Consider the following 23,605-nt stretch of genomic DNA (forward strand, 5'->3'; position numbering starts at 1 on the left):
TCTCTTCTGCCACCCCACCCAAAAATGTAGTCTTTCTCTGAGTCCAGCCAGAGAAACTTCTCTACTTTAAAGGACCTAGGTGTTTACATTGGGTCTACCTGGATAATCAAGTATAATCTCCCTATTTTAAGGTCAATTAATAATTTTTTTTAATGTCCACTTACTGATTTTGAGAGAAAGAGAGAGAGTGCAGGGCAGGGGCAGGGAGAGAAATAGGGATAGAGAGAACCCTAAGCAGGCTCCAAGCTCAACTCAGAGCCCAACGCAGGGCTCAATCTAACAACTAGGAGATCAGGACCTGAGTCAATATCAAGAGTCATATGTTTAACTGCCTGAGCCACCCAGGTGCCCCAGTTGATTAGCAATTTTGATTCCATCTGCAAAGTCCCTTCACAACAGAAACTAAATTAGTGTTTAAGAACGGAAATCTTGGGGGAACACCTTCAGAATTTAATCTACCATAACGTGCTAGCACCTTATGTTAGTATGTGTTGTCATAAAAAGAGCAGCTGTTAAAGCTGGTAACTATTAATATCTTTACGCTATAGGTGGAGAAAGTGAATGCAATTTAAGTAACTTCCCCAATGTTCTTTACCCAGTGAGACCTGGAACAGGAATTAAATCTATGTCTGTATGATTCCAGAGCACATGTTCTTCCTCAAAGAATGGCATGCTCTTCTTCAAACAATGAATGGCGATGTCAGATACACCTTGATGAGCAGGAATCAAGGCAATGGTTCTAAGTTAAGCTTGATTAAGCAACTACTTTGAGGTCAGATTATGGATTAGGTACCTGAAAGACTTCTCTGTAGCACAGTAAATAGTAATCTTCTACCTGGAAATGCATTGCATTTGAAACTACTGATGGTCCTTTTAAAAGTACAGTATTCTTTTTGTTTGTTTGTTTCTTTAGATAATTTTGTTCACATTATTTTAACTCATGAGTTAAAACAATCACCTCTCCATTTAAAAGAATAATTTTATATTTAAATATAAAGGAAATAGATTAAAGCATTAATTAGAAGAATACAAAATATGTATATCCCAATACTAGAATTATGTCATGATTCTTTAAAAGGCATATGTTATTTTAATAATAAAGTTACAATTAAAAAGATAACCACTTTAATGTTGTGAAAATAGTAATGAGATTTTTAACATCAGTTCTAGATCACTGATATATATATACAGCAGCGTTTCATATTTATAAGTTTCAGTCATGAACTTCAGCTTCTACATATCATTTGTTTATTCTAGAAATTTTGACTAAATGTAAGTAAATCAAAACACAGTTAGAAATCATAGATAAGGATTTCCAAGCGCAAATTAAAAAAAAAAAAAAAGAGGTGAGTTTGGCAATACTCATTTAATTTATAGTCAGACTAAAAAAATTGTAAAAATACTTGCATTTGTAGCCAAACTAGATAATTTGAGGGCAGAATATTTTAAAAGCACTAATAGTAACTATTTTTTCCATTATTCAATGAATAGATTAATATACTAGATATTGAAGAAAGCATTCCCTGACTTACATTATGGATTACGGTTGTATAGCCTTTAGAATAGTGTGAGTTCCAAGATTGCAACATTTTTCAGATAAAATAAAGTGAACATAAAGTAAACATACTGTTTAAATTTTAAATTCAATGCTATGTTTTTCACAAAAGTCTTTTATTGTATTGTAATTTCAAGAAAAAAAGAAATGATGCACTTGGGTCATTTTCTCAACTCATATTACCTAGTTAATTAGATTAATATACAGAATCAATTGATCAGCAAATTGTCATTACTTGTAATATAGAATCTGTAACCTTGCTCTTTTAAACTATAGGTCTTCTCAAATTTAAGAAAAAAATTGCAATCAAAGTAAATATTTTTAAAAGATGAATGCTTATACCAATAGGGATTAAACACAGTAAGGATTCTCCTCTTAATTATTGACAATTTTTAAAATTTTTTTCTTTTTGAAATTTTTTTTAATGTTTATTTATTTTTGACAGAAAGAGAGAGAGAGAGAGAGAGAGCGAGCACGCATGAGTGGGGGAGGAGCAGAGAGAGAGGGAGACACAGAATCTGAAGCAGGCTCCAGGCTCGGAGCTGTTAGCAGAACGGGGCTCTAACTCACCAGCCATGAGATCATGACCTGAGCCAAAGTCAGACACTTAACCAACTGAGCCACCCAGGCTCCCCGCAAATTTTTTTAATTTCTATTAGCCGACAAGAAAGATAATCTTTGCATTCACTGATATATTGGTTACAGAGAATAAAATAAAATTTGAGGATTTGTCTAGCACATTGGAAACTTAAAAATCTTAGCTTTTAACAGCTTTATAACTTTAAGGATTTGCTATTTTCTATACCCAATACACATGCACACACATATACACACACGCGCACGTACACACATCCACCACAAAAAACTTAGCTGGAGACAAGTTAAATCTCTGTAGGGACCAGAACCTCTCTACACTAGCCGACTGTGATTTTTAACTTATTTCCAGGCCACCCGTCTAGTTTTCTGGGTAGTCAGATTTCTTTCCACTAGCTACTGCCAGAGGATGTGTTCAAAGACCTTAGTTCTGGGATTCCGCTTGGCATGCACAGGGTTACTCAGAGGAGCGACTCTGCAGTGTTTTCATAGTATAGTATAGAAATGGAGGTTTGCGTGTATCAAATCCTTGACAAATGTTCCAGCAGTTAAGTAAAACTTTGTTTATATTGCGTGCCTCTCAACAGAAATTAAGAGCTGTGGAAACAATTCACGCAAGTGGTTGGCAATCTTCTCTCGTTCTCTCTTAGTGAATATGACAAGCTCACCTGCTGTGGGAGGCTGAAAATAAAGGACAATCTCACCACATTAATAAAACATGAGCCACAACTGAATCTGAGGCCAACTAAACCACCAGAGACCTAGTGTGACGCTTAATTTTGTCGATGATGGAAGTACTTTAGCCTGAGGTAACTTTCGTGGAGGCCATATTTGCGTGCAAACCTTCACTTAAAGCACTACAGCTGGGCAGAGTTAATGTTCATAGGAGTGTAAACTTACAGTAAAAGGCAGGAACCACATGAGATGTTACATCGCTCAAGCCAGTCAACTTTGGTAGTGGCCTAATGTTTTATTGAAGCTCATTCCTCCTCACAAGAGATCTGAAAACCCACTTAGTGCCCTCAGAAAATTGTCTGTTTTGGCTGCATGGACTGGTTCCTAATCACAGAAAGATAAAAACATCAAAATAAGCTAATAGGGTTTTGCCATGAAATACGGTCCCGGGAGAGCAAGAAGTAAAAGGGGAAGGTTTCTGGGGGATCTATTAAGTTCAAGGGTTTGGTGAGGTTAAGGGAACATGCTCCCATACAATGAAAGGAGGAGACAGAAAAGGCATACAAGTAAAAGGGGAAGTTAAGAAGAAAAAATAAAAAACATATTTTTTAGGAAATGAAAAAAAGATCCAGTAAATTAAGTAAAACCATCCTTAAATTATGTATCAGTCAGTGTTTGAAAATGATGCTGAGGCATTGAAACAGAATTATGGTGATGGCTCATATGAAAAATGTTCCTTGGAAAACAGTTTAAATAAGAAATCATGATACAATGCCACCAGAGAAAAGACATTTTGTGAAAGAAAATTTTGCCTTCTGTCAATTAGATATTCCAGGCAAAGATTTCAAAATTATGTTTTCACTTATTTCCATGTTCGTTCCTTGAGAATGAGAAAATAGGATTTCTTTAAATTATATTCTTAACCAAACAGTGTTTAAAAATGGAAATATGGAAGAGAAAACATATAAAATGATTGATTATTGGAGAACCTTGGGATTTCTTGTTGATCTCATCTCCAGCTACTTAGGAGATTTCAAACAAGGGCTTATGGAAAGAAGTCTATAAAGAAAATAGTGCAACTTACAGAGTTAATACTTCTGAGTCTCCGTATGCTTCAATTTGTCGTGAGTTGACTATCCCCATGGTTTAGAAAGTAAATGTTTTATCACCTTTTGTGCAACAGCAAAGTTTTATATCTAATAACTCCCAGAAATTCTTTCTGGGAGGCAATGGCACCCACTAATGGATTCATAAATTTGTTACATAGGGCGCTGATGGTTTTGGTAAAGGTATTAGAGCACAAATTTAGAATCATATATTCTCACATTTGCAAACGTATCCATGTCATTGTCTGCACTTTCTTAGTTCCATAGCAAAGAAGGGTTTTAAGGAAAGAATAAATTATATAAATGTGCACTACCTTGACAGTTCTTGTCTTATATTGTATTTATTGTGAACCTGAGCCAAATTCAGATTTTTAGAAATGATCACTGAGGTAAAAATTCTTACTGTTCTTTCAAAACCGAATAAAACATTACTTCAGGGAGCACTGCAAATCGCTTCCCCCTCTAGCTGAATTCAACCAGCATAGGCATTTTGTGTGGCTCAGACTTTTTTTTTCTCCAATTTTTAATAGCTTGATCCAACTGTTAAAAATTGAGATGCTTTGGAGAGCCTCGGTGGCTCAGTTGGTGAAGCATCTGACTCTTGGTTTCTGTTCAGGTCATGATCTCACGGACCGTGAATTCGAGCCCTGCATCGGGCTCTGTTCTGTCAGTGAGGAGCCTGCTTGGGATTCTCTTTCTCCCCTGGAACTCCTCCGCTTGTTCTCTCTCTGTCTCTCTCTCTCATTCTCTCTCAAGATAAATACACTATAAAAAATTAAAAAATTGAGATGTTTTATATTCCAAGTCTGAATTCCAGCTTCCCTTGGAAGTCAGAAGATCAGCTTCTACCAGCTACTACTACCCACCCACCATATCAGTTGTGATCTATCAGGTGGAACACTGCCAAGACTGAGCCCTATGGCCAGCCTTTTCCAACCCAGTACTTCTCCATCTTCCCTGTGGTCTTAACTTACAATGAGACAAAACCTCTTTGCCATCTATTGTCACTCTTGCCCTATTTTTTAAAATTATTTTTTCTGGTTGTTTTTTTGTTTTTAAATTGTTTTACTCTACATCCTTATCTGTATCGAACATTGAAAAATGTGTATAAGAGTCTTCCAGTTCAAAAGCATAGCAGAGCATACTTCCTTGTGCATATGAAGAATGCGTCTAAAAAAAGAAAAGAATGCATCTAAGTAACATAATATATGCACCTCTATCTTCCACATAGAGTACTCTTTCACCTCCCTGTCCCACAAGGCATTCATATTTCAATGCTTTTAAATCCTTGTTAGAATGTTAATCTCTTTCCTGTGAACCTCTAAGGTATTTCTCATGAAACCTACGTTGTACTTCACCATGGATATGCCTCTTTCCTCTTAACAGACTCAGGGATCTTTGAAGACAAGCCTCATGCCATACTTCTATTTCGTAGCCCCCAAAACACTTGGTTTAACACTGTTAAATAACTTTAACAATTTTTTTATTAGAACTAATGTGTGAAAATGAAACTAGTTAAGAAATACCACATTTATTTTTTTTTTAATTTTTTTTTTTAAGAAATACCACATTTAAATGGCAAGGTACATTAAAGGATTACTATCCAAAAAAGTTCTAGCATCTAGATGAGATGAGTTTGCCCACTACTGGATTTAATAATTACATCTCTCCTTTCTTTAAATACAATTAATAAAGCAGTGTTATGTACAGACCTTCTTTACTGTAGTTTTGTCCACCAGGACTTTTGCTCAAGATTCTTCTTGATTTGGGGCACCTGGGTGGCTTGTCAGTTAAGTGCCTGACCTGACTTTGGCTCAGGTTATGATCTCACAGTTTCTGAGTTTGAGTATCACATCAGGCTCCATACTGAGAGTAAGGAGCCTGCGTGGGATTCTCTCTTTCCCTCTCTCTCTGTCCCTACCTGTTCACAGGTGTGTGCATGCTCTCTCCTAAAATAAATCAATACACTTGAAAAAAAAAAAAGACTCTCTGATTTGCCAAATATAGGTCATAATTTGAAAGTGGAGTAAGATATAGAATGACATTTTTAAAATTCTCTTTCACCCTGGATGAGACATTTTATGACTGCATCGTATTTTTTTTAGAAGTAACTTTACCTCTGCCTATAGTTGAAATAGAGACTTATGTGTTAATTGACCCAGAAATATTTGGTACATTCATTTAATATTTAATGGGTTATATGCAAGAATTATTTTCTATTAGTTAACTTCAATAATTACTATGATAAATAAAAAAAATAATAAAAAATAAAAATAAAAAAATAATTACTATTAAATATCTAGGATTACCCCAAAATTAAAGAGAAACTTGAATAGTTCAAGCAAACTATGGTTATTGCTATAGCACGCCCTAGATAACTCTCTAGAGAATACTTTTTATGCTATCATTCACAATGTGTTAATATTCTAAAATCATTTCCCATTGGGTTCTCTCACATGCTATAAAGTTTACATTATTAAAATTAATTAGATATGGGGCTACGTAATAATAATACGAGCTATAAAAATAACTTATGAATTATTTTCCATATGCCAGGCATGATGACAGATTTGAGATGTATAAATATAATGCTCACAACAACCCTCATTTTGTTGATGAGGAAACTGAGACACCTAGAGATTAAGTAACATGTTCCAGGTCACCCCACTAATAAGGAGCAGAGCCTGCTTTCCACTCAGTCTGGTTAGCTTCCAAGCCTATGCTCATAAATACCATATAAAACAGGCTTTATTTATGGCAATATCATATGAAGTAATTGTGAGTTTCAATAGTTAATTTTTCCCAATTTTAAAGATATATCCTGGATATAATATTTCACGAAGAGAACATAGCTTTGTTAAATTCTGAGACAAATGTGACTATAGTGATTATTTTTAATGTGCAAAAAGATGGTCTAGTGATTCTTTATTCTTCTCTTAATAGGTACCAAATTGGTTAGTCTATGAAGTACAAGTTTAAACCAGTAATAAAATACACTTATGCATTATCATTTATAAAAAATCAGGCATATATTTTAGCACATTTATCAGGGCCAGAGCTGTTGGCTCTGTGTAAATGGTGAATCTATTCCTCCTCTTCCTTGCAAAGTTGGCCGTTTTTTTTTCAAATTTTAGGCCCTGGCATAGATATTGCCTCTCTTGATGTCCCTTTGCACATACTTTGCACACATTTGACTATCACTCCATTAATTTCTTTCAGAGAATTCCTCTAAACTCATGTTTACATAAAAGTTTGTATATATGTATATTGTTTCTTTCCCAGATTAGAGGATAAATTTACAGAATGTGGAAACCATGTGTATTACATTCACTGAGGCATATAATATCATAGGGATTGGCATGAAGAAATGTGTTGCATAAAAGATTTTCAATTAGCTGTAAGTAGTTTGATACTAAAATATAGAGAGTTGGCAGTTGTGAATTGGTGAGAACCCAATAAGAGATCAATTGCAGAGAAAGCCAAAATGTATTCCATACAGTCTATCATACTGTAGATAGTTTCAGTAATACTCTTTAGTGTTTCCAAACCATTTTCTTACATATTTCAATCAATGCAACTTTTGAGCAAACCTTTAAACATAAAAATTGTCAAAATATAATTTCATCTCCACTGCTACAACCTTGGTCCAAGCCACCATCATCTCTCACTTAGACTCCAGCAATAGTGTCCTAATTGGCCTTCCTACTTCTACCCTTACTCCCCTACAGTCTCATCTTGGCACTTAAGTCAGAGCGAATCAGATCATGTAACTCCTCTGATCAAATCCTGCCATGGTTCCTCAACTCAGTAGAAGCCAAAGCCCTCACAACAACCTACATAGCTCTAAAGATCTGGCTTCCACTTAAATCTCTAATTCCTATCCTACTTCATTCTACCTCCCTTTCTTTACTCCAATCATTCTATGTACTTTTTGTTTTTTGAAATGGTATACAAATACACACCTTAGGACTATGCATAGGGTGATCCCTGTGTCTAGATTGCTATTCTTTGAGGTATCCACATAGAGAACTCCCTCACCTTCCTCAGATCTATGTTTAAATGCCATCTCAGTGAGGACTATTCAGACAACATGATTTAAATTGCAACTTAATCCCTCAAAGCCTTCAATACCATTTCCCCTGCTCAATTTTTTTTAACCATACAATTTAGCATCTTCTAACACATTTCAATGGATTACTTTCTTGTCAAGTATCTTAAGGCAAAATATCCTTCTCTGACCATCTGACCTAACATGGGCAATGGGGTGTAAATAGATGTGATGTAAACAGAAGCTTTGCACAAGTCTGAGGTTCGATTTGTCCCTAGGACTCCCAAATTCTGGGAGGAGGACATGTCTGAGCAGTTGCTGGTCAAAAGAGAATGAGGAAACCTGTGGGACAGAATCCAATCTGCAGCCTCAAGTCAAGCCCAGGCTACACGAACCCTGAAGAAAAATCATCTGAATCCACTGACAGACCAAACATCAAGAAAAACAATTATTTATTGTTATAAGCTACCAGGTCTTATGGCAACTCATAAATTATTATTGTGGGAATAGCTGACAAATATATGTGGAATATATTTATCTGTTTTATTTCCTATCTCTCTCCCTCTCTGTTTCTTCCATAAACACAGGTTTACATTATTTTGTATTCCCAATGCATAGCACAGGAAATGGTATGTTGTAGGCACTTAACAATAGTTAAATGAATAAATGAATGTATGATAGCTAATTCTAATGTCACAGTATACAATTAGAATGAATCCTCCTTCATACACATAGGATGCACATTTGTATTTTGAAGAATATCAAAACCCCAAGAGTAATTATAATTTTTAAAATTATTTGAAGATGTGAAAATTATTCTAAAATGTCTTATGCAGAATAACACATACGAATAGCTAGATACAAGGAAAAAAAACTGAAAAAATCCCACAAACATGTAGAAGCTAAACAACATACTACTAAACACATTTGAAGAAATAAAAAGGAAATATAAAAATACATGAAGGAAAATGAAAACACAATGGTCTAAAATCTGTGAGAAATAGCCAAAGCAGTTCTAAGAGGGAAGTTTATAGTAATACACACCAGTGTCAAAAAACAAGAAAGATCTCCAAATAAACAACCTAACCCTACACCTAAAGGTGCTAGAAAAACAACAAAGCCCAAAGGAAGTAGAGGGAAGGAAATGGTAAAGATTAGAGCAGAAATAAATGAAACAAAGACTCAAAAAGACAACAACAACAAAAAATCAATGAAGCAAAGAGCTGGTTCTTTGAAGAGATAAACTCGATAAATCTTTAGCTGCCTCATCAAGAAGAAAAGAGAAAAAAAGGAGAGGACACAAAATCAGAAATCAAGGAGAAATAACAACTGACACCACAGAAATACAAGGAACTATAAAAGAATATTAACAAGAATTATATGCTAACAGATTAGACAACCTAGAAGAAATTGACAAATTCCTGGAAACATGTAATCTTCCATAACTGAATCATAAATAGAAAATTTGAACAGAGCAATTACAAGTAATGAAATCGAATTGGTAATCAAAAACTCCCAACAAACAAAAGTCCAGGAATAGACAGCTTTGAAGGTGAATTATTCCAAACATTTGAAGAGATCATACTTATTCTTCTTAAACTATTCCAGAAAACAGAAGAGGGAGGAAGACTTTCAAATTCATTCTACAAGGCCAGAATTAGCCGGATACCAAAATCAAAGACACTAAAAAGAAAGACAAGAAAGGAAAAAACAGAAAAAAAACCCCCAAAACTATAGGCTGATATCTCTGATGAACATAGATGCAAAAATCCTCAACAAAATGTTAGTAGACCACTTCAATAATGCATTAAAAAAATAATTCACCATGATCTAATGGGATTCATTCCAAGGATGCAAGTGTGGTTCAACACTTGCAAATCAATATGATACATCATGTTAACAAGAGAAAGGATAAAAACCATATGTTCATCTCAAAGATACAGAAAAAGCCCCGACAAAATAAAACATCCCTTCATGATAAAAACTTTCAACAAAATGGTTTTAAAGGGAACATACTTCAACATAATAAAGGCCATACATGTAAACCTAGGGCCAACATCATACCCTGTGGTGAAATACAGAAAGTATTTTCCTCTAAGATCAGGAACAAGACAAAGATGCCTATTCTTGCCATTTTTATTCAACATGGTGCTGCATGTCCTAGCCATAGTAATCAGAAAAGAAAAAGATATAAAAGGCATCTAAATTGGTAAAGAAGATGTAAAACTGTCACTATTTGCAGATGACCTACTATACATAGGAAACCCTAAAGACTCTACCAAAAATCTACTACAATAAATAAATTAGATAAAGTTTCAGGATAACAAAATTAACACATGGAAATTGGTTGTGTTTCTATACACTAACAACAATTAGCAGAAAGAAATTAAGAGAATAATCCATTTACAATTGCACCAAAAAGTATAAAATATCTAGGAAATAAACTTAAAGAAGTTAAAGAACTAACTCTGAAAACTATAAAACACTGATGAGAGAAACTGAAGCCAACACAAACAAATGGATATTCCATGTTCATGGATTGGAACAAGTAATATTAAAAAAATCTATGCTTCCCATAACAATCTACAGATTCAATGCAATCATTATCAAAAAAAAAACAAACAGCATTCTTCACAGAATTAGAACAAATAATACTAAAATTTCTGTGGAATCACAAAAGGCTCCAATTAACCACAAAAATGGTATGGTACTGCCATAAAAATAGACACACAGATCAATAAAACAGGATAGAGAGCCCAGAAATAAACCCACACCTATATGGTCAATTCATCTATAATGAAGGAGGCAAAAATATCCAACAGGGAAAATATAGTATTTTTAATAAATGGTGTTGGGAAAAACTGGACATCTACATGCAAAAGAATGAAACTGGACCACTTTCCTATACCATACACAAAAATAAACTCAAAATGGATTAAAGACCTGAAGCCATAAACCTCCTAAAAGAAAAGACAGGTAGTAATCTTTTGGAATGATGATCAGGGTCATTTATTTTAGTAAATATTAAAGTATGTGATAAAGCTACTATATTTGAGCAACTTGCACATCACCAGATGGTGAATTAGGAAACCCCAGCCTCTGTTACTCCCACCCAAAGATAAAAATTTAAGATAGCTTTCTATAAACAAAAACAGCTCTGGGAGAGCAAAGGTGTCCACTTAAGAGTAAAAAACAGGGGCACCTGGGTGGCTCAGTTGGTTAAGCATCCAACTCCAGATCAGGTCATGATCTCATGGTTTGTGGGTACGAGTCCCAAGTTGGAATTTGGGGCCTTATACTGACAGCTTGAAGCCTAGAGCCTACTTTGGATTGTGTCTTTCTCTCTCTCTCTCTCTCTCTCTCTCTCTCTCTCTCTGCCCTTCCCCCACTCACATTCTGCTTCTCTCTCAAAAATAAACATCAAAAAAATTTTAAAAAAAGGAATGACAGAACAAAAAACCTGATAATAATTACACAAAAAAGGCAGAACAGCTTCATTTTGCTTGCATCATCACATCGCCTAGACTCACACTGCTTAGCACCAAGAAGGAACAAGCCAGCTAGAAAGATTCCCTCCCACCACTGGAAAAGTGAATGCAGGGTGAATGACTAGCTTCTGTAGCCATTCAGGGCACTATAGGAAAAACCCATTTAGTTTTCACCCCACCCAGAGACCAGCAACTATCAGATATACAGAGATAGCTGGAAATAAGGAAGAACAGGGGCTACCAGTAACAACCATGCAGTGGGAGTAACCACAATTTCCAGTGACCTGCTCTTCAGAGGACCCCAGGGTCTTTTGCCACTGAAGAAACCAATAGCCAGCACAGCCTCTACAGAGCCCCTACAGATTCCACCAGTTTTAGGCTCACAGGTATACATGTTTGCAGACACTACCATCTAAATCTTTCCCAGTCCCTCCCCCAACCCCTCCCAAAACCTGGGATCCAAACAGGCAGGCAGATAGCCCAGGCTTCTGCCACTGCACAAGTGCTAAATGCCAGTCTAGACCCCAAATGTGGACCCCTACCATCATGTGCACACTTTTGGCACTAGTCCTCCAGCCATAGCTCGGTATGCCACTGGCCTGAATTCTGTCACTGGCCTCCACCACTTGTATGCACATTCATGGTTACATCCTGCAGCCTTAGAAGTGCACATAGACAGAAAAACCCTCACAACTGTTTGTGGGCCTGAATTCAGCCCTATCTCCAGTTAGTGGCCTGCACCACTGGATTCACACATGTTAGCCATTCCATCTTTACACCTGCATGAACCTTTATAAAGCTATCAGTTTCTCAGCAAAGACTTTGCAGGCCAGGTGAGTACAATGATATATTCAAAGTGCTAAAAGACAAAAAAAAAAGAAAGAAAAAAAACTGCCAACCAAGAATACTCTACTCAGCAAAGTTGTTTTTCAGAAATGAAGGCAATATAAAGACATCCTTAAACACACAACAGTTAAAGGATTTCACACCACTAGACTTTCCTTACAAGAAATGCTGAAGAGAGTTCTTCAAGCTGAAACAAAAGGACAGTAATTAGTACCATAAAAATGTGTAAAATATACAACACACTGGTAAAGCCAAGTATATAGTTAGATTCAGAATACTTTAATGGTGAAATATGGTGGTGTGTTACCCACATACCTCGAGTATAAAAATTAAAAAACAAAGGTATTTAAAAGAACAATAACTATAAGGACACCTGGGTGGCCCAGTTGGTTAAGCATCTGATTTCAGCTCAGGTAATGATCTCAAGATTTGTGATTTCAAGCCCTACGTCAGGCACTCTGCTATCAGCATTGAGTCTGCTTCAGATCTTCTGTCCCCCCTCTCTCTCTGCCCCACCCACGATCATGCTCCCTCTTTCAAAAAATAAACATTAAAAATTAAAAGAGAAATAACTATAAAAATATTAATAAATACACAATATAAAATATGTAATTTTTGACAACATATGTAGGGGGGAGTAAAAGGGTAGAGTTTTTATGTGTGATCAAAGTTAAGTTGTCATCAGCTGAAAGTAAACTTTTATATCTCTATCAGGTTTCAAGTAAGCCTTGGGATAACCAAAAGAAGAGATAGGAATCAAAGTATACCACACTAAAGAAAATCATCAATTCACAAAGGAAGACAGCAAGAAGCAAGAAACAAAGGAACCACATATCAGGTAGAAAACAATGAACAAGATGGCAAGAGAGAGAAAGTTCTTACAAAAGGCATAGTATGTTGAATGGATTAAAACAAACAAAAAACACAAACCAACCAACCAACCAACCAACCAACAACAACAACAAAAAAAAACACAAGACCCAACTATAAAAGACTCACTTCAGCTGTGAGGACACACATACACACACACACACACACATACCCAACACAGAAGCACCTAAATATAGTAAGCAAGTACTAACAGATGTGAAGGGAGTAGTAGATAGCAATACAATAACAGTAAGACACTTCAATTCCCCACTCCTGACAATGGGTAAATCAACAAAGGAAATGTTTTTGTTTTTTTTGTTTTTTTTTTTTAATTTTTTTTTTCAACATTTTTATTTATTTTGGGGACAGAGAGAGACAGAGCATGAATGGGGGAGGGGCAGAGAGACAGGGAGACACAGAATCGGAAACAGGCTCCAGGCTCTGAGCCATCAGCCCAGAGCCTGACGCGGGGCTCGAACTCCCGGACCGCGAGATCGTGACCTGGCTGAAGTCGGACGCTTAACCGACTGCGCCACCCAGGCGCCACAAAGGAAATGTTTTAATTGAACCATATTTTAGACCAAGTAGACCTAACAGATATATACAAAAGTTTGCATCTAACAGAAGCAGAATATATACTCTTCTTAAGTGCACATAAAACATTTTCAAAGAGAGATTATATGTTAGGTAACAAAACAAATCTTAACAAATTTAACAAATCATACAAAGTTCTCTTTTCTGACCAAAATGGTGTGAAACTGGAAATTAATAACAAAAAGAGCTCTGGAAAATCTACAATATGTGAAAATTGCACACACTCCTGAACAAACCAATGGGTCAAAGAAAAAATCAAAAGGGAAACCAAAAAATATCTTGCAACAAAAAATGAAAGCAAAACATAACAAAAGTTATGAGATGCACCAGATACAGTGTTAACAAGGACTTTCACACCAATAAATGACTACATTAAAAAAAGAGAAAGATCTCAAATAACCTAGATTTAAACCTCAAGCAACTAAGAAAATAAATAAATAACTAAACCCAAAGTTAGCAAAAGGAATAAGATCAGAGAATAGAGAAAAATATATAAAAGATGATAAGAGGTGTTTTTTTGAAAAGATAAACAAAAATTGACAAACCTTCAGTTGGACTTACCAAGAAAAAATAAAAGGAGTACTTCCATATGTAAAATCAGAAATGAAAGATGCTACAACTGATAAAAGAAATGCAAAAAATCCTAACAACCTACTATGAATAATTATGACAACAAATGTTATTACTTAGAATAAATTGATAAATTTCTAGAAACAACTTTCCACATTTGAATCATGCAACTTACCACATCTGAATAATGAAAAAGAATATAAATTTGAACATATCAATAAACAAGAAATTGAATCAGCAATCAAAAATTTCCCAACAAAGAAAAGCTCAGAACCAAGTGGCTTCACTGGTGAATTCTAAACATTTAAGGAATTAACGCTAATCCTTCTCAAAATCTTCCAAAAATTTAAAGAGGGAACACTTTCAAAATCATTTATGAGGTTAGCATTACCCTAATACCAAAGCCAGGTAAGGGCACTACAAGAAAATAAAGCTATGGACCAATATCCCTGATAAATATAGATGTAAAATTCTCAACAAAATAGTAGCAAACCAAATTCAACAGCACATGAAAAAGGTCATGTCATGATCAAAGGGGACTTATCCCTGTGATGCAAGAATAGTTTCACATATGCAAATCAATAAATGTGATATACCACATTAATAGAATGAAAGACAAAAATCATAAGATCATCTAGGTAGATACACTAAAAGATAACTTTCAACATCCTATCTTGATAAAAACTCTCAAGGGGCGCCTGGGTGGCGCAGTCGGTTGAGCGTCCGACTTCAGCCAGGTCACGATCTCGCGGTCCGTGAGTTCGAGCCCCGCGTCGGGCTCTGGGCTGATGGCTCAGAGCCTGGAGCCTGTTTCCGATTCTGTGTCTCCCTCTCTCTCTGCCCCTCCCCCGTTCATGCTCTGTCTCTCTCTGTCCCAAAGATAAATAAACGTTGAAAAAAAAAAAAAAACTCTCAAAAAAAATTGGGTATAGAATAAACATACCTCAACATATTGAAAACCACACATAACAAGTCCACAACTAATATACTCAATGATGGTAGGTTGTAGGCTTTCCGTCTGAGATTAGGAACAAGACAAGGATGCCCACTCTTGCCACTTTTATTCAACATAGTACCATAAGTCCTAACCAGAATGATTAGGCAAGAAAAATAAATAAAAGACATCCAAATTAAAAAGAAAAAAGTTACCTTGTATGTTTGTTGATGACATAATCTTTGATGTAGATAATACTAAAAATGCCACCAGAAAAACTGATAGAATAATAAACTCAGTATAGTTTTAGGATACAAAATCAACAGACAAAAAACACGTATCTATACAACAACGTCTGAAAAAAATATCTGCTATCTATTATCTATCAAATCCCATTTACCAAAGCATCAAAAATAATGAAATATTTAGGAATACATTTACCCTATGAGGAGAAAGATCTCAACTCTGAAAAATATAAGATGATGAAAGAAATAGAAGAAAACACAAATAGATATTTTGTGTTCATGGATCAGAAGTGTTAATATTATTTTTAAAAAAAATACTACCCCAGTCTATAGATTTAATGCAATCTCTATCAAAATCCCAATGAATTTTTCACAGAAATTCAAATGGTACCAGCAAAGACCTTGAAATGTAAAGCAATATTAAGTATAAAGTTGTAGACATCACACTTCTTGGTTTCAAATTATTCTACAATAATTACTATAGTAATCAAAACAGTATGGTATAGGAATAAAAACAGACACATAGACTCTATGGAACAGAATGAAAAGCCCAAGAGTAATTATGGGCAATTAATAGTGGACAGGGGAGCCAAGAATACTCAGTGGGGAAAGGATAGTATCTTCATTAAATGGTATTAGGATGGGGCGCCTGGGTGGCGCAGTCGGTTAAGCGTCCGACTTCAGCCAGGTCACGATCTCACGGTCTGTGGGTTCGAGCCCCGTGTCAGGCTCTGGGCTGATGGCTCAGAGCCTGGAGCCTGTTTCCGATTCTGTGTCTCCCTCTCTCTCTCTGCCCCTCCCCCGTTCATGCTCTGTCTCTCTCTGTCCCAAAAATAAATAAACGTTGAAAAAAAATTAAATAAATGGTATTAGGAAAACTGGAATTTCACATGCAAAATAAATAAATAAATAAATAAATAAATAAATAAATCCTACAATCCAGTGCAGATATCAGATACAAACTTCAAAGACAAATTTATTTTCAAAGGCTTATTCCAGTTTCATGGGGCTAGCATGAGGTGTATACGTTTCGGCAAATGTATACTTCAGAATTCACTCATGTAGCAAATGCTACACATGTCCTCCGTTTAGAAGCATTTGTGATGGATGATGGAGAGGCCAGACCCATCACAATCCTGCTTGCTGATCTGCATCTGCTGGAAGATAGACAGCAGAATGTAGCCCCCTATCCACACAGAGTACTTAAGTACAGGAGTAGAGATTATCTTGCTTTTCATCAGGCTGGGCTGTGATCTCCTTCTGCATCCTGTTGGCATTGCCCGGGTATATGATGGTCCCACCAGTCAGCACCATGTTAGCATAGCAGTCCTTTCAGATATCAACGTCACACTTCAAGATAGAGTTGAAGGTGGTCTTCTGGATACCACAGGACTCCATACACAGAAAGGAGAGCTGGAGGAGCACTCAGGACAGCAGAACCACTCACTGCCAATGGTAATCACCTGCACATAGGCAGCTCATAGATTTTCTCCAGGAAGGATGAAGGGGTGGCAGTGGCCATCTCCTGCTCGAAATCCAGGGCAACATAACAGAGCTTCTCCTTGATGTCACTCACAATTTCCCATTCTGCGATGGTGGTGGTGAAACTGTAGTCAAGCTACCCAAGAATCCTCATGAGGTGGTTCCATCAGGTAGCAGTCAGCCAGGTCCAGATGCAGGATGGCTTGGGGCAGGGTGTACCCGTCATAGATGGGCACGGTGTGGGCGACCCCATCCCCAGAGCCCATGACAATACCAGTGGCGTGGCCAGAAGCATACGAAGAGGGAACAGACTGGATGGCCATGTACATGGCTAAGGTATTGAAGGTCTGGAACATGATCTGAGTCATCTTTTCATGGCTAGCCTTTGGGTTCAAGGGGGCCTTGGTCAGCAGCATGAGGTGCTCCTCAGGAGCCACACACAGCTCATTGTACAAGGTATGGTGCCATCTTCTCCATGTCATCCCAGTTGGTAACAATGCCATGTTCAGGGGGGTACTTGAGGGTCAGGATGCCCGGTTTGATTTGGGCCTCATCACCTATGTGGCAGTCCTTCTGGTCCCTGCTCATGATAATGCCCTGTTGCCGGGGCACTCAACCATGGGCGGGAAAATGGCCAGGGGATATCATCCCCAGCAAAGCCTGCCTTGAGCTTGTCAGAGCCATTGTCAATGACGAGCCCAGCAATCTCCTCTACTATTGCCGTTGGTGGAGGTGGAGGTGGCGGCAGTGGATACAGAGACCAGGCAGTGGGAGAAGGCAGAATCCAGGCTGGCTACAGTGAGTGAGACTTCCAGGTTTCTTTTAATTGGAATCATGGATACTTAGTCTACTGTCCTGTTGGTAAGAATATCAGTGAGAAAAAAAAAAAAAAACAGGCTGGCATCCTACTTTAAATATTTTCATACTTGATGCATCTTCTTTTATCACCCAAAATCCTTCAACTTCATGCTTTTCCCAAATTTGAGATCATACCATCTTTGTCCCGTTAAGAGTGTCCTTTGTGTACAAATGATACTGCTCCTTTAAAAGTCATTAGTGAGATGTAGACTCCCCTAAGAGACTCCATGATATGCTGTTTGTGCAGTTGGTTCTCTGAGAGTTCTTCTTCTGTTTTATTCTTGTCCTTCATCTTCAAGATGACATGGTGCCTTCACAAGTATCTCCTTATAATCTATGTAAATTATTTACTATGTTGGTTTTCTACTGCCATACTAACACATTACCAGAAATTTAGCAGCTGAAACAACACAAATTTGTTATTTTACATTTCTGAAGGTCAAAAGTCCCACACAGATTTTGGGATGTCAAGATGGCTGTGTTTCCCCCCTCCCAAGAATGCTCTAGGGGAAACCTGTTTCCATGCCTTTTCTAGCTTCCAGAGATCTATACATCCCTTAGCTTGGGCTCTCCTTCCCTAATCTGCAAAGGCAGCACTATTTCAGTTCTTGGACCCTTCTTCATGGTCACATCTGTCTCTAAGCTCTGCCAAGAAAGTATCATGCTTTTAAGGACTCATGTGATTAGATTTGGTCAATTGGATAATCCAGGATAATTTCCCATCTCAGAATACATATCCCTATTCATTTCTGCAAAGGCCCTTTGACTCTTTGCCATGTAAAGTAACAATATACACATCCCAGGGATTGTGTTTAGCACATTTTTAAGGGTTTATTATTCTGCCCACCACTTTCACCATGACATCTTCCAAATATGGGGATGTACTGTGTAATATTTCAATATAAAAGCAGATGCAGGGGTGCCTGGGTGGCTCAGTCGGTTAAGTGTCCGACTTCGGCTCAGGTCATGATCTCGCGGGTTCATGAGTTCAAGCCCCGCGTCGGGCTGACAGCTCAGAGCCTGGAGCCTGTTTCAGATTCTGTGTCTCCCTCTCTCTCTGACCCTCTCCCATTCATGCTCTGTCTCTCTCTGTCTCAAAAATAAATAAATGTTAAAAAAAATTAAAAAAAAAAAGCAGATGCAGAATTCCACACATACCTCCAAGAAAAAGTGAATCACATTCAACTTATGTATTTATTAATAACCTCAAAAATTTCTATGTACCAGGATGACAAATTTCTTTCTGATCAAATGTACTCAATATAACTTAGTATTTGATTTAAAATAAAACATTAACATTTTATAAGAAAGGCAGAGATTGTTAAACTAGGGTTCTAAAGATGGATTACTTGGAAACAAACACATTTATATCCCATCTTAAAAATGATTAGGATGAATGAAGATGTAAATTATAATAAAATGATCAAAGAGAAGGCTGGCTGCATCTGGCTCTCTGCCTTAGAAGCTCAGGGATGCCCTTCTTTCTATTTTCAGGGATAATCAGTCCCTCAGGGACTGTCTTATGCTAACTAAAGAGTGGAGACTGCAGGGAAAAAAACAGATTGCACTTTTATTAATTAAAGTGAGAAATAAAGTTGTCACAAGCCCCCAAATTCAGAACTTATGTCAGATCAAGCAGCAGATCTTCAGGCTGTAGCTTTGCTACATGGAAGTCATCATCAGTAGCCACTTCATTGAAGTGACTCAAGAAATAATTTTCCCAGTGACATAATGCTCATGTACAATATAAGCAACTCATCATAATTTTAGTGTAGGATATCCACCTGGGATTCCCAACACCAACATAGGTGAGTTTAAAATGAGAAGAAGAGGCTTGAAAATAATTAAAATCATTGGCTTCAAAGTGTCATATATTCCTTCGCTTCAAATGTCATTAAGAGAGAAATATTCAAATGGTCTCACCTATATGTAAGGAGCGGTGAGAAAATTAGTCCTTGTCTGGGCACAGCATGTTAGAGCCAGCATGGGCAAGGAGAAACATGGAAAGAAAGATGTGTAAATTAATGAAATCTGAGTATCTCTCTCATCATGCTTGTAACTTATAGTCTTTCCTTCCTTTTTAATCACCTGCCTCGTTGTCAGTTACATTGAGGAGTTTAAAACCTCTTTGTCATAACATATCCCGCAGAAACATTTCATGAGGTTTGTACCTTTCGGTGCACAATATCTGAAGATACATGGTTAAGATGAGATTTTAATTTTTCTTTCATCTTCTGATTTTTTTTCTTAAGAACAGACTTACACACACATGTCCGTAAGGAAATGCAAATGAGTTAGCTTCAGCTACTTCTGTTTAGACTACTGCTTATTGGTCTAGTAAGAAAACTAAGAAATGTTTTTTATTTCCAAGAACCACAAGTATCTTCGGTTGTCATGGTATGCAGTTCTTCTAAGCCGCTAAATCTCAATGGTTTCTTTTTCCCTGAGGGATTTTAGTCTGTCTTTGAAGGCATTTCTCTGCTCTTCCCCACTTTGGATTACTGGTAGTTGAATCAGTGTTAACTTCCTAGACTTTGAGTCTATCTTTGTAAAAGATCTTACATTTAACCCTTAAAATGATAGAAATAGAATTTCTAAGGCTAATAATGGGTTTTCCCCCTCTTCTAGACTTTCAAACTTTGCAGGAATCAATTTTCAAAATATATATGCTCAAATCAAAGCAGTTGGAAGTAACAAAGTATATGATGCTACTATAGGCAAAGTTTTTTTTAAATTTTTTTTAAATGTTTATCTATTATTGAGAGAGAGAGAGAGAGAGAAAGAGATAGAGAGCTTGCACAAGCAGGGGAGGGGCAGAGAGACAGGGAGACACAGAATCGAAAGCAGGCTCCAGGATCCAGGCTCTGAGCTGTCAGCACAGAACCTGACCCGGGGCTCAAATTCATGAACTGTGAGATCATGATCTGAGCCAAAGTTGGACTCTTAGCAGACTGAGCCATCCAGGCGCCCCTTAGCAAAGCTGTTAATGCAGGTCGAAGCAGGCTTTTAATTGTTGCAAAGTACTGTGCTCATCTGAGATAACAAAAAATTCCCAGGATTTTTTAATAAATGCATTTTTCTTAATTAGTTTGTGCACTCTTTTGGAATAAGATCTGGAAATGAGTGAGGCACTGGGGAAATTTATTGTTTATACCTCAGAGAAACTAGAATAGTGTAAGACACAGAAATGTTTGCATACAATTGTTTTTAATCTTACTTTGGGGAAAATGAGCACACACTTGAGAAACTCAATAGAAGAGTTAAATGTTTCAGATGACGGTGGGCTTTTCTATTTATCATGATTGCTTGGGGGAATAGGTTACTTTGAAGCACAGGAAGGCATTGTTATATCTAATCCTGGATACCTTCTAAAAATAAAGGACCATTATTTGTGGTTCAAATGCTCATTCCTAAGCAATAAAACTGGATTTGAAAACTTCTATAGTGTTGAAATAAATGAGCAAAATTTTTGAGCTTTTCTTTATTGTCCTCTTCTCCATGACCAAGAGTCTTTCTTTTGGAATCTCAGTTGATTCTCATTATCCTCCCAGAAATAATCTTCTCTTTGTTTCTAGTTTTCTATATATTCTAGTTTTTTTTTTTCAGTGTTACCTAAGGTCTGTTTTAGAAACGAGGTAGAAAGGTTGAAGAAGCATGAATCAAACAATAAAAGTTATGGTGTCAGAGGAAATGAGATGATTTTGCACTTCCTGAAATCTGAAAGCAGTTTATGGCTTTTTCTATTGTAGCAGCCTGAATTTGATCACTTAATTACAATGCAATGTTCTTATAAAAGGCCCATTAACCAAAAAGAGAAGACCAAAAGAGTTTGAGTAGTGTTTATTCAAAACTTTAGAAAGATAATTAAAATGAATGAATCACCATAAATCATTCTGACCCTGAATTTGCTCACACCCTTGTCTTGACAAATTAACAGAGTGGTACAAAAAAATAGCCTGTTTCCAAAGAGATTTTTTCCTCTTCTCTTCAGGTTCTCTATTTACATTCTCACATTTAACTTGTCTAACCAAATGGATTAGAATTAAATTGTAAATGCAACTTATTTCCCGCCTTAAAAAGACGAACACCGTTTAAAACATGTTCACTGCCTTAACACATTTTGTAATAAATTTGGTTTAAAAATTAAATTGATGCATATTCTCTAAATACATTTTTTAGACCAGGAAAAAATATTCTCTTCTTCCCCTAATAATTTTTTTTAATTTTTCAATACACTTCAAGCTACATTCTTCAACTTAGTTTGTTCAATGAAGAATGGAGCTGCACATATTCAGAAAACATCTATAGTAATTTATAATTTTCTTTGGAGGCAGAGATCTAATGCAGTAGGAAATTAAATATTGATATATCATCTGCTCCACACTGTTTGGTAGCACAACCATTTCTGGGATTTTTATTGACACTTTTCATAAAAATATTTAGTTTGTTTATGATGAACTCAGAAAACTAGACTGATATTCCAAAGAGTTAAACATTTCTGTCCTACAGCTGAACAGTAACAGAAACTTTTGCACCTGCCACTTCCTTGAAGTAGTTTAAAGTATTTTATAGTTGACATGACTAGGAAATATGGAGAATATTTCACGTTTTCTTTTAAAATTATATATAAGGGTTGTCTACTCAAAGACTGAAAATGATAGGAATGATTGTCACTCCACATCTATTGCAGTAAACTGTAAAAGGAGACATTCTTTTAGCTTACAAAAAGTGTACCAGAACAGATACTAACATTTTAGTACTCAATGGTACCTTACTAAACTAGCATCTTCATCATTAAGATAATAACACAATGGCCCAGAGAATTTAATGATTTTACCAAAATCATAAAACTTTATTACATCTCAAGTCTCATGCTTCTTACCAAGGATGAGAGCATTCAGCTGCTCGGCTCTAATACCCACTGGGATACTGGAAACAGCATTTTTATCCCCTGTATTAACGTTTTCTCATACCTCCTACAAGTAAGGCAAACTGTACATTGGTATTCAACCATTTCTCACCGATGGTTTATAAACAGCATTATCACCTGTGAAGTAATATCAGCGATGTGTGCTACCTCTTCTATAACCTGAGGGATAAAAAAGCTGCTGACCATAGAAAAGACCAAAAAGAAAAAAAAATTGGCAAAGCCATAATCTTAAAAATCGTCATGCTCATCTTTCCCACTGCAAAGAACGCCTTCACAGAGTTAAAAGTCCATGTCTATCAAAGTAACATTATTTCAGGGAAAAAATATTCTAACCCCTGGTAAATACCTGTCTTTCCTACTTAAATAGTATCTAATAAACTAAGAAGTCTGGACAGACCCTCAGCATTTGGTATAAGAAGATTTAATTAGGGCTTATCTCTTGGAGTGCCTGGGTGGCTCAGTCGGTTGAGCATCTGGCTTCAGCTCAGGTCATGATCTTGTGGTTTGTGAGTTCGAGCCCCATGTCGGGCTCTGTGCTGACAGCTCAGAGTCTGGAGCCTGCTTCAGATTCTGTGTCCCCCTCTCTCTCCGCCCCACCCCTGCTTGTGCTCTGTCTCTGTCTTTCAAAAATGAATAAACATAAAAAAAAATTAGAGCTTATCTCTTTAATCAAAACAAAAAAAATAGCATGTTATCTGTATTCTACCATATATTCAGTGCTTACTAAGTGCTAATAGACATTCTTCCAAGAATTTTCTTTGTATCAGCTTATTACATCTTCCTAAACAACCTCAATAAATAGAACTATTA

General features: G+C 36.5%; 2 pseudogenes; both read right to left on the reverse strand.

The window, feature by feature from the left end:
• LOC124521062 (D-aminoacyl-tRNA deacylase 2-like) overlaps nucleotides 1-12,104 on the reverse strand; it is a 37,964-nt pseudogene extending 25,860 nt beyond the window's left edge.
• Nucleotides 12,105-16,613: 4,509 nt separating this feature from the next.
• LOC124520845 (actin, cytoplasmic type 5-like) lies at nucleotides 16,614-18,937 on the reverse strand (annotated as a pseudogene).
• Between the last annotated feature and the right edge of the window lie 4,668 nt (nucleotides 18,938-23,605).

This window comes from Lynx rufus, unplaced genomic scaffold, assembly GCF_022079265.1.
Source record: "Lynx rufus isolate CCGP_SWC_20201006 ecotype Redwood Valley unplaced genomic scaffold, mLynRuf1.p SCAF_3, whole genome shotgun sequence".
Classification (NCBI taxonomy): domain Eukaryota; kingdom Metazoa; phylum Chordata; class Mammalia; order Carnivora; family Felidae; genus Lynx; species Lynx rufus.